General features: G+C 47.9%; 1 protein-coding gene across 5 annotated transcripts in view; it reads left to right on the top strand.

Annotated features, from left to right (window-relative positions):
- The window catches only part of KCNH1 (potassium voltage-gated channel subfamily H member 1), a 377,304-nt gene that overhangs the window by 65,952 nt on the left and 299,103 nt on the right, over positions 1-12,249 (top strand). The gene's annotated exons all lie outside the window — the stretch shown is intronic.

Raw genomic sequence — 12,249 nt, 5'->3', positions numbered from 1 at the left:
GGCGAGTGTTCTGTGCTGCCAGGGATCAGCTCTGCACTTGATTTGGGTGATGCAGTCAGTCGTCAGTGGTGCGCCGAGACAAGGGTTAGGGACTCTCTGCAGCTTTTGCTTGTCTTCTTTCCCTGTAAGACAGGATGATGTAGTGGAAAGAGAAAGAGACCTGGAGTCAGACTGACCTGATCCTGCGCCAAAGCCCCACTATATTCTAGCGTGTGACTTTGTAAAGGTTCCTTCGCCTCGCTAATCTTTGCTCATCCTCGTGAAACAGGATATTACTGACCCTAAGAGATTGTTGTCAGGATTTGTGATGCTTTAAAAGACAAGGCTGATCTAATTACTCCCTGCTTAAAAATCCTTTCAGGTCTTCTCGTTGCATCCTTGGGTACATTTAAAATGTATGCGGTGACTGCAGTGTGCAGCTGACCGCTCCAGCCTCCTCTGGCAGCCTCTGAGCCCGTGCCCAGCGACAGCCAGGCGGGCGCTCACACATGTTACGGTCTCTTTGGCCCCCGGGCCTTGGAGCATGCCCTCCTGTGGCCTAGCTCTCTCTCCATCTCGAGGCTGAGCGACTTCCTTCTCGTGCTGCGAGTCACAGTGTCGATCTCACATCCTCGGTGGAGCCTTCCCGACTGTCCCTGTCCCACCCCCCGCCACCACAGGTCCCCTCTCAGGAGCTCGCCTTGCCAAGTGCTGCTGCTTTTTCTTTGAGCCCTCCTGACACTGGGGCTGTGCTGGTTTCGTAATTGTCTTCCCTGGCAGATGAAAGTCCTTGGAGGCGGAGATGATCTCTCCATTGTCAATGCTTATCCTTGGCACAGAACACAGTGCTGGCACGTGGTAAGTGCTTGGCACATGTTCATCCCATCAGTGAAGGGAGCCAGCGCCGGGGTCCACTCCTGCCTCTTGGTAGGTCTTCAGTCAATGTTGGGTCCCTTTCCCGTTAATCCCCTCATCTCATGTCAGCTGTATATGCTGACTATGGATAAAGGGAAACTATTTGTGATGGACGTGGTAATGGTGGCAAGGCTTTTGGGACTCAGCCCCACCGCTAATTCTTAATAATCCTGAAGTTAAATAATATAGCCCAAGGTTTCAAGATGACAGGTTACAAGGACACAGCCAAAGTACGCCTGAACAAAATAGGAAAAAAAAAAAACCACCAAGATTCTTCTCTGATTGTATTTCAATATGTGTCATGTGGTTGGGGCTTGCCTGTGATATAAAGTATATGGGTTCATACTTTTAATTGCTTCCACTGCCTTTATTTCTCCCATTAAAGAACAAGTGCATCATGGAAAAAGTCCTAAAAATAGCACCTGCCTGGTTTATGGAGAACAGTGTTTATGGTAGGAGTTAAGCAGCTGTTTAGCTCAGGCTGACGGAGGCCCCAAATCAGGCTTTGTTCTGTGACTCGAACTCCACCCCAGCCTCATTGACATGCAGCTCTCCCTCTTTCCTCTTTCATTGAATGCGCGGACCGAATTTGTCCTTACTTCATAGTCACAAAAACCCAAGTCATCCCGAACAGGGGAGCTCTCGGGAGCTGCGCTGGGGGGATGGAATGAAGCACATCCACTCTTGTAGGTGCTACTGGTGGGTGTGCCTGTGGTCAGGGCTCCAGAGAACCCCGCTTTCCAGTCACCCTTGGGGGGAGGGCGCTTGAGGCAGCGGGAGTGGGTGGTGGGGAGTGGGGTATTTCTGGGCGAGGGTTGTGTTCGTGGAGGGTGCTCTGTGTCTTCAGACGACCAGTGCAGCCCGTGTAGTAGGTGGAGTGGTGAATCCCCTGGGGTGTCTCAGAGTGACTGATGGCTTCGTCTGCTGCCAGCAGCCAGGGGAGGGTGGCTGATATTCCTGGAAGGTGGTGATCTGGAGGCTGCTGGCTCCTCCATCCCCTGGCCGTCGTGGATGGGCTTGATCCATCAGCTCCCAGAAAGACTTTTGAGTTTGTCCACAGCTTTTTCATGGCGGCTCCCAGTTCAAGGTCTGCATCTTCTATTCCTGGACTCCTAGAGTAATCTTGTGGCAGGCCTCTCTGCCTCCACACTTGCCCTCATGGGTCCTTCTCCTTGCTGCTGCCTGGTTAGCTTCACCAGGAATACCTGGTGAAGAAACCTCTCTAAGTTCCTGACCCATGCATCAGAGGGTGCGTCAAGTCTTCCCCTCCCCCCAAGTCAGCTTCCACTTCCCACTATTGCTCTCTCCAGTCCCCCCAAAATGCAACAACAAACCAAGAGACTCCAGGATTTAACCCACCAGCGTCCACAAGGAGTTCCTGCTCTGCCTTATTTTCACAGCCAAGTCTTTGCTCCCGTGTTTTCTTCTGCCAGAAATGCCCTGTATGAGTTTTGTCTGTCCGAGGGCTCATCCTTCAGAGAAGATGTTAACAGTCACCTCAGACCTAAGCCCTTTCTGACCCCCGGAGTCAATTCGTCTCCTTTTCTCTGTTCTTTTTATGTATGTGTTTCTTGCCACTTGCTGCTGTATATTTTAGTAATTTGTTTACACATTTCTCTTCTGTTTTTATTAGGCTGTAAGGGGTCATAGAAATGGCGGGGTCTTAGAAGCAATTTTGTCTTTTTTTTTTTTTGGCAACTGCATCTACTGTATTGGTCTCTCTTTTAAATGATTTTAGTTTTACCATTCTTGGCCCCTAGTCCTTGGAGAAGTCAAGGACTTTCTAGACTATCCCAATTTTAGGTAAAAGGGTATATTTCTGTAAGATTCTGGGCCCTATGAACTCATCACTAGCATCTTCCTGATTTTAATCCAGAGTCTCCCGAACGAATAGTATCTTTCTTATTTGTACAAAAACACTAGCTTTTGCATGCTGCTTCAGCATTCATAAAAAATATATATTCAAAGAGGCTTCAAAAAATTGATGGAGAGGTTGAATTAAAAGATAATGCGGCCGGCACCGCGGCTCATTAGGCTAATCCTCCACCTTGCGGCGCCAGCACACTGGGTTCTAGTCCCAGTCGGGGCACCGGATTCTGTCCCGGTTGCCCCTCTTCCAGGCCAGCTCTCTGCTGTGGCCCGGGAGTGCAGTGGAGGATGGCCCACGTGCTTGGGCCCTGCACCCCATGGGAGACCAGGATAAGTACCTGGCTCCTGCCATCGGATCAGTGAGATGCGCCGGCCGCAGTGTGGTGGCCATTGGAGGGTGAACCAACGGCAAAGGAAGACCTTTCTCTCTGTTTCTCTCTCTCACTGTCCACTCTGCCTGTCAAAAAAAAAAAAAAAAAAAAAAAAAAAAAAAAAAAAAAAGATAATGCGAAGTTTGATGAACTTTGAAGCCCCTGTATGTGTGTGCAGATATATCCGTGTCTGTGTTCTGATTGCATCTTTATAGTAACACTCTGATATAAGGATGGAGACCTTGCCTTATTCTAGGTTGGTCAGTGATGGAGTCGAGAGCAGGGTATCTGGGCTGAGGCGCTGCCAGGTTGGGCCCACAAAAGCTATGTCTTCATCAGCTTCTGTGTTTGTAGCCCCTTCACTGATGGTTTCCCACTCATCCCTTTGTTTTCCTCCCAGCCTCCCGACTCCCTGTCTCTCACACATTCACATGGACACACATGCCTGTGATCCACATTTTAAATACCCTTTATTGTTGTCGGGCATGTGGACAACTTGCTCATCACAAATATACTTCTGATGGCAATGCCCATGTTTTGTAAGCTGGTTCAGGGTATTCTTATGGCACAGTACACCTGCGCTGACCAGGATGATAACTACTGGCCTTGTGTGCTATTATACTTTTTGTCAAGAATCATACAAAGGAATTGAAATGAGGATCTCAAAGAAATATCTGCATGCCATGGTCATTGCAGCATTAGTCACGAGAGTCAAGACACAGGAGCAACCTGGATGTCTGCTGATGAATAAATGATGAAGAAGGTACAATACTCTACTGTGTACTTGAGCAATATGCAATGGCACGTTATTCAGTCTTAGAGGAAGAGCCAAATCCTCTGTTATAATCACATACAACACTTGCTTTATAAAAAACAAAAGGGAGGAATGTTAGTAAAATGATGCCAACTTATCTGTGGCGCCATCCATGCCTCGGACCCCCTCCTAGGCTCTGACCCCCACCCCCACCCCAGGGCCATTGCTACAAGCCAAGTGACCAGATGGCCCAACCATAGGTGTCAGCTCCACCCCCACCCTAATGGGATTTGCTGTTCCTACTTCCCTGCCCCACCCCCAGCAGAGGTAAAACCGGACCTACTTCCTTGGTTTCTTTCTCCTGATCCCTGTCCCCCTCGCCTGTTGGGCTTCCCCCACCTGACAATAAACCTTTCCCTTAAAAAAAAAAAGAGCCAAATCCTACCATTTGTGACCATGTGACTGAACCTGAAGAACATAATGCTGAGTGAAATAAGTCAGACACAGGAGGGAGAATACTACATGAAGTCCGTTGTACCAGGGATCTAAAATAGTCCAGCTCACAGAAGCTGGGAGCAGAATGCTGGCTGCCAGGGACTAGGGGGATAGACACAGGGAGGTTTTCCAGAGGTTTTAAATTCCAGTTCCAGGGAAGACTGAGTCCTAGAGGTCTATTAGAGCACCATGCCTATGGTGCACAGCGCTGTGCCACATATCTAAAAGTGTGCTAAGAAGGCAGAACTTATGTTCCACGTGCTTATCACACACAGAAGGCAGGAGGAAACTTTGGAGGTGACAGATGTGTTTAAGGTGTCACTTGTAGTGATGGTTTCATGGGTATATGCTTACCTCCACACTCGTCAAGTGTATAAATTAAATAGCTGCAGCTTTTTACTGTATATTTATACCTCAATAAAGTAGTTTGGAAAAAAAAAAGGGATTAGGGGTGCCATTTGGCCTAGCAGTTAAGAACAGTGAAGATATCAAAGTGCCTGGGTTCCAGGGCTAGCTCAGGCTCCCAATTTCTTTCATTCTTTTTTTTTTTTTTTTTTTTTTTTTTTGTGACAGGCAGAGTAGACAGTGAGAGAGAGAGAGACAGAGAGAAAGGTCTTCCTTTGCCATTGGTTCACCCTCCAATGGACACTGCGGCCAGTGCACCGTACTGATCTGAAGTCAGGAGCCAGGTACTTATCCTGGTCTCCCATGGGGTGCAGGGCCCAAGCTCTTGGGCCATCCTCCACTGCACTCCCGGACCACAGCAGAGAGCTGGACTAGAAGAGGGGCAACTGGGACAGAATCCGGCGCCCCAACCGGGACTAGGACCTGGTGTGCCGGTGCCGCAGGTGGAGGATTAGCCTATTGAGCCACAGCGCTGGCCATGCTCCCAATTTCTTCTTCCTGCCCATGCATGCCCTGGGAGGCAGCAGGTTATGGATCAAGAAATTGGGGCCCTACTACCCATGTTGAAGACCTGGATGAAGTTTCCTGCTCCTGGTTTTGGCCTGGCTGATTCCTGGTCATTGTGGGCACTTGGGGAATAATCCAGCAGATGGAAATTTTCTATCTTGCCTCTTGAATAAATTTTTAAAATACATAAAACTTATATGATCATTTGTATCTTCTTTTCTAATCTCTTCTTTGGCTTAATTTGTTCAGTTCATCCTTCATTTATTCAAGTGGTTTTTTTGAAAAATGCTTTACTGTGTACCATCTCTGTGCTGAGGGCTAAGTACCTGGTGGTGAGAAGAGAACCCTTTCTTCTTGGAGACTGATTTGGCGAGCAAGGCCTCTGCTGCCAAGTGCACAGACAAGTCCAGGTGTTATACCTCCCTGGCGAGTGCAGCGAGAAGAGCAAACCTGGCAATCAGCAGAGAGCAATCGAGGAAGCTGGTGCAGGAGCTTCTGTTACAGATGGCGGGGGGATCAGGGCGGCCTCCAGGAGGAGACGACATGTATGCTGGGACCTGGAGATTGAGCAGGACCCATCCACACGGAGAGCAGGAAGAGCAGTCGGAGCCAACGCTGGATGTGTTGGTGTTTGTGCAGAGAAGGCCAGCACATGGTGGAGTGTGGCTGTTGAAGGCCAGGGCTCAGGTGATTTGGAAAGATTGGCGAGGGCTTGTAGGTCACAGCAGGAATGTAGATCTTGGTTGAAGTTCTGTGTAAAGAGCTGGAGGGTTTTGATCAGGGAAGCGACGTGATGGAGTTCAAGTTGCTCCGTGGCGTATGGGTTTGAAGTCAGCGCGAATGGAAGGTTCTGCCACGCTGCTGTCGGACAGGATGGTGCGTTGGATAGGGCTGCAGACGTGACCTGGGGTAGGGAGTGGATCCTGCGTTTTATTTACTTGAGTTGGAAACCAGACACCCCACTCCACCGTGGATTACTTCTACAGTTTTTCTTGAAGGGAGATCCGAGCTGCACATCGTGGGATGCCAGAGAAGAAGAGCCTGGCAAGAAGAGGAAGGCCAAGCCAAAGCGGAGTGTTTGAGGATGGGAGAAGTGTAAAATCTGCAAAGTGCTGGTGAAGAGAGCGAGGCAGATCGGTGGAAGAGTATGGCATTCAGCAGCACTGATCTCAGCAGTGCCTATTTCATTAGAGAGTGGAGACCGTGCTCACCGTGGGGTGTCTTGAAGGTGATTCGAGGAGAGACAATGTGTTTAGACTTCCTTTTAAAGAAGTCTGTTGATGGCCGTACAGGGAAACAGCCAAGGGGGCTGTTGTGAGAAGGAGGGGTGGACGTACATCTGAAGAAGCTGCGGAAACAGTCCTGTGTCCACAGAGGAGTTGATGGGGAGAAAAGACAGAGACTCATGGGTGGGATGGGAAGGAGGTGGGGCAGTGGGAAGAGGAGGAGGCTTAGAGCACAGTGGCCTTTGAGGGAGGAAGGCTCTTCCTGTTGAACCAGGACGAGTTCTGCGGCTGAGGATGGAGGCCGATTTGTAGATTTGTGACCGCTGGAAGCCTCTCTCTGGTTCTGTTTTCAGTGAATCGTGGGTAGGAATGTGAGCAAAGAGGACAGGACTTAAGGACTGACTACAATGTTATGACCTCTGATCCACCTCTGCAAAAGTGACTTTGCACCATGACATTCACTGGCTCAGCAGTTTCAGGGGGCAGTGTAGTGAGTTCTGCTCATTTCTGAACCCACATAGGGATGATTTGGTTACCAGGGTAGGCACTTTCAAGGGGGACAGGCTCTGGCCAATGTGGCTGGTTCAGGATTTTAACTGGGGCATCCCAGAGAAGGTCTATGGTGGGATATGGTGTCTTTGGCCAGGAGCTGGTTCCATAAGATGACAGGATGGCATGTTAGCATCAGTCATGGGCCTACAGGAAAGCAGTTCGTTAAGTCCATTAAGTGTCAATGTATAGGGGCCGGTGCCATGGCTCACTTGATTAATCCTCTGCCTGTTGTGCTGGCGTCCCACATGGGCACCGGTTCTAGTCCCGGCTGCTCCTCTTCCTATCCAGCTCTCTGCTATGGCCTGGGAAAGCAGCAGAAGATGGCCCAAGTGCATGGGCCCCTGCACACACATGGGAGACTGGGAAAGAAGCTCCTGGCTTCAGATCAGTGCATCTCTGGTCATTGCAGCCATCTGGGGAGTGAACCAGCAGATGGAAGACCTCTCTCTCTCTCTCTCTCCCTCTCACTCCCTCTCACTCCCTCTCACTGTCTGTAATTCTACCTCCCAAATAAATAAATAAAATCTTAAAACAAGTGTCAATGTACAATAGAAGAAAAGCATTGAATCAGGAAACTGGACCTGGGCTTAGGGTCCTGTTTGGTCATCTGCAGTATGACTGTGAACAAATCATTGACCTGGGGTCTATTTTCCCAACGTGTGCGACAAGGAGCCGGCAGCCTTCCCCTCCTCTGAGGGCGTGTGAGGTGTGATGAGATGTGTCAGTGTGCTCTGAAGGGTATTTCGGGCTGTGCAGATGGGTGAGTGAGAAGACGCGGCGTCTTGGAGCTGGCACGCTGGCTCCCACTTCCAGCTTCTCTGCTTACTCATCCCTTGCGTGACTCAGGGTGAGTCACGTCACCTCCATGTTCCCATCTGTAGAACTCCCTCACAGGGTGATTACAAGGATTCAAAAATGCCATAAAGGGCTTTGGAAGTGAACGTGCCAGAGAAATGTGATAGATTCGTCAGCCTGATTCCCCTACTCCTTGACAGGAAAACCCTAATCTATTTTCCTTCCAGAATCAGTCTTCAAGGTGGACATTCTGGGTCACACTGGTGATGGCCTGGAAGGAGCACTTCCTGTCGGCAGAGCCTGGTCCTGGATGCTGTAGGGCAGAGCTGGGAGAAGTAGCATCGGCCTGGCAGGACCTCCCTGTCTGGGGGAATGGGAGACACAAACCCATTCCCAGGAAGTATATTCTGAAAGGGCTGCTAGCACTCTAGAAGCTACTAGAAGCTTCCACTGGACAAGACTCAGCAAAGGAAAAAAACGAGAAGCACTTGTTCCTACAGAAAAGAGGTGGAGGGGAGTCCTGTGCTGTGGTTACCAGGACCACAGATGAGCTCATTCTGCAGGAGCACCCCACACCCACCCCTCCGGGAGCCCAGCTTCTCTGCAGAGCTGTGGAAGCATCACAGAGCATCTGGCACAGGACGTGGCCCGGATGGCGTCTGTAATCCCGTATGTCTTGACTCTGGACCCAGGGGTTGCCTCCCTTGGGAGGCCTCTAACTCCTTCAGATAGCCGAGTAGGGAACCACCCAAGGAAGCTCTTTCTCCTGAGGGTGTTGGTCGTGAAATTGCCTTCCGGGTCTCAGTCCATCCCCGCCCACACCACTGGGAGGAAGCCAGTCAGTCTCGTGGGCATCTTGCTGATCAATCTGAAGAATTAGTCATTTGTCACCGTACTCTCAGAAGACTACGGAAGCCAGAGTTCACTGGATGCAAAATACTGTTTTGGTCGGGAAATTTTTCCTATGGCTATTGATTTTCTGTAATAAAGGACTTGCTCGGAAGAATTTCCATCTTCTATTTTCCATCATGTTGTGATAACTTTTAAGGAGCTCACATCAGAGTGAAATATATAGGACCTTAAGTCTGACCATAAAAGTGTGGTGTTCCGGGAACCATTTGTAGCCTTTCACGTAAAGGGAATGTGCCCCATTTATCCTGATCAAATGTCCCGACTTCTCGGGTGCTGGTACCCCATGGCTGACTTGTAAAAGGCTGTTACATCTCAGAGATGGGAAGAGAGAAGTTGAACTCGGACCCCTGGCCACTCTCCTGTCTAGTCTAGGGCCTCTGTCAGCCCCTCCTCGAACGGGTGCTGGAGGAACAGCGGCCAGGGCAGAGTCTGGGGTTGACCTGGAGGGACACTACTGATGCAGGCCTCCCTCAGCAGGGCCTCGGGGTGTCCTGGAGAGAACCAGAACGGGACATCCACTTAGGAGTAGGACTATATCAAAGGCCACTGCGAGAGCAGCCAGTTTTCTCCGAAGGCGCATCTCTCCCAGAGGGAGCTCCAGGTGAATTTGGTTTGTAACCTGCAGGTGGCTGCTTACTATGGGTTCTTCTGAGTTCTAGGCTAATCACTGAGGCCATGTCCTGCAAATATTCAGTCAACTCCCCGATAACCCACTTGCCTTTCCCCCTACTGAATGCATAGGACCCTGTCTTCATGATACTCATAATTCATCTACATTCAGTTGATTTTTACAGATGAAACTTCTTATTTGAGATAACTATAGATCCACATGGAGTTGTGGGAAGCAGCACAGAGATCCCATGCGCCCTTCATTCAGTTTCCCCTGAGGGTAACACTTTAAGCTATGCTGTAGCACAATATCACAATCAGAATACATTTTTAAAAATTTTTATTTTATCATTTATCTGAAAGGCACACACACACACCACACACAGAGCCAGGCTGAAACCAGGAGCCCAGAATGCAAACTGGGTTGGGTCTCCCATGCAGGTGGCAGGGAGCTATTACCTCCTGCTTTCCTAGGGTGCACATTAGCAGAAAGATGGAATCAGGAGCAATTGAGCCCCAGGTACCTAGATATGGGATGTGCCTACACCTGCCTCACAACCAGGATATCGACGCTGGTGCAGTCCAGGTGGAGAACACTTCCATCACCACAAGGATGTCTCACGTTGTCTTCTTATGGCCACACCCACTCCCTTCTGGCCCTCACCCATTCCTGGCAACCACTAATTTATTCTCTTCCTATGATTTTGTCATTTCAAGAATGTTACATAAATGGAACCATAAATATGTAATCTTTGGGGATTGTTTTATCGACTCTCAAGATTAATCGAGATTGTTGTATATTCTCAATTGTATGTATCTTTTTATTGCTGAGTAGTGTCCTCTGGTTTAGATGGACCAGTTTGTTTAACCATTCATCTGTTGAAGGATACTTGGGTGGTTTCCAGTTTTTGGCTATTATATGAATAAAGCTGCTATAAATTTCATGGACAGGTTATTGTGGGAACATAAGTTTTCATTTTTCTGGGATAAGTGTCGAGGTATATAATTGTTGGGTCAGATGGTAGTTGCATATTTAGTGTTAATAAATCTTCAAACACTCCCGAGTGGCTGTCCAATTTTACATTCCTACTAGCAATATGTGAGTGATTTAGTTTATCTGCATCATTACCAGCATTTGGCATGGCCACTAGTTTTTCATTTTAGCTATTCTGATAGGTATGTACTAATATCTCCTGGTTAATTTACATTTTTCTAATGATGTTAAACATTTGTTTTCAAGTACTTATCTGCCCTCTGTATATGCTTTTGGGTGAAATATTTCTTTATGCTTTCTACTTATTTTCTGTGTGTGGATGTTTTATTGTTGAGTTTTGAGGCTTTATAATGTAGATCATATATGCTAAATAGTGCTTCTGTGTTGGACATGTGTTTGCATATATTTCCTCCCAGTCATGGCTTGTTCATCAACTGAACAAGGCCTTTTGCAGAGCAAAATTTTAAATTTTGATGACACCCAGTTTGCTAGTTTTTCTTTATGTGAAATTGTACTTTTGGTGTCAAATCTAAGAATATTTTGGCTGGTCCTAGATCCTGAAGATTTTCTCCTGCATTTTTTTCTAAAAGTTTTCTAATTTTAAATTTAAGTTCACAATCTATTTGGAGTCAATTTTTATAGAAGATGGGAGACTTATATTAAAGTTCGTTTTTTGGCTTATAGATATTTACTACTGTAGCATCGTTTGCTTCAAAAGCTATCTTTCTTCCACATACTGCTTTTATACCACGGTTAAAAGTCTACTGGGCAAATTTGTATGGGCCTAGTTCTGGATTCTCTATGTTCCATTAATCTGTGTATCTATTCTGCCAATACAATGCAGTCTTAATAACTGTGGTTATACATTGTCTTAAAATCTGCTAGATGGATTCCTCCCACTTTTTTCTTTTGTTCATCACTTTATAGCTTTATTGAGCTATAGCTGTTATGCAGAGAAACCTAAAAACCCACATATGTTTAAGGTCTGCAATTTGTTGAGTTTGAACCACTTACTCAAAACTACTTTAGCTATTGGAGTTCTTTTGCCTTTCCACGTAAAGTTTAGAATAATCCTGTGCATATCAACAATCATGGAGGCTCTTTCCTAATGAGTTAATCCAATGTTGTCATTTCCCAAAGCCCCTACCTCTAAACACCACACTTGGATTAAGTGTCTACCCTCTTATTACCCATTAACACAAGAGGCTGGAGTCTAAACTCCTGAGTCTGAGGAGACAAATATCCAAACCGTAGCAATGCCCTCCTGTGAAACTCTTCAGTTTACGCCCAGTCATCCTGGACATTAAACCGCACACCAGCCTGCTAGGTCGTGCGGGGTCTGGGCCCCTCTGGCATCCCTGCCCCTCACCTGGTGTGCTTCAGCCACATCAGACTTCTTCCTTTTCCCAGAACTAACAAGCTTGCTATCTCCCAGGCTCATCACACCAGCGATGCTGTGTCCATGCACGTCTGAATGCTTGGTGCTATTTTGTGGTTCAGGTTTCCATTCAAACGTTCTTCCTCCCCCTACTCCTTAAGTAAGAGTCTGTCAAACCACTGTGTTCTCCCCAACCCCAGCCTCTATTTACCTCTTTCCTGTTTGTTTGTTTGAGAGAGATAAGCAGACACAGAGATGTATCTCTGCTGGTTCTTCCCAAATGCCCACAACACCCAGGAGTCTGGAACTCATTCCAGCTCTCTCACACAGGTAACAGGGACTCAAGCACTTGAGCCATCACCTGCCGCCTCCCAGTGGGCACATGAGCAGAAAACTGGAGTTAGGAGCAGAGCCAGGACTTGACCCAGGCACCCTGATTTGGGGTGCAGGTGTCCAAGTGGTGTCTTAACTGTTGCACCAAAGGCTCA

This window comes from Oryctolagus cuniculus, chromosome 13, assembly GCF_051225735.1.
Source record: "Oryctolagus cuniculus isolate XC-2025 breed Fujian yellow rabbit chromosome 13, ASM5122573v1, whole genome shotgun sequence".
Lineage (NCBI taxonomy): Eukaryota > Metazoa > Chordata > Mammalia > Lagomorpha > Leporidae > Oryctolagus > Oryctolagus cuniculus.
This window is presented reverse-complemented; position numbering and strand designations above follow the sequence as displayed.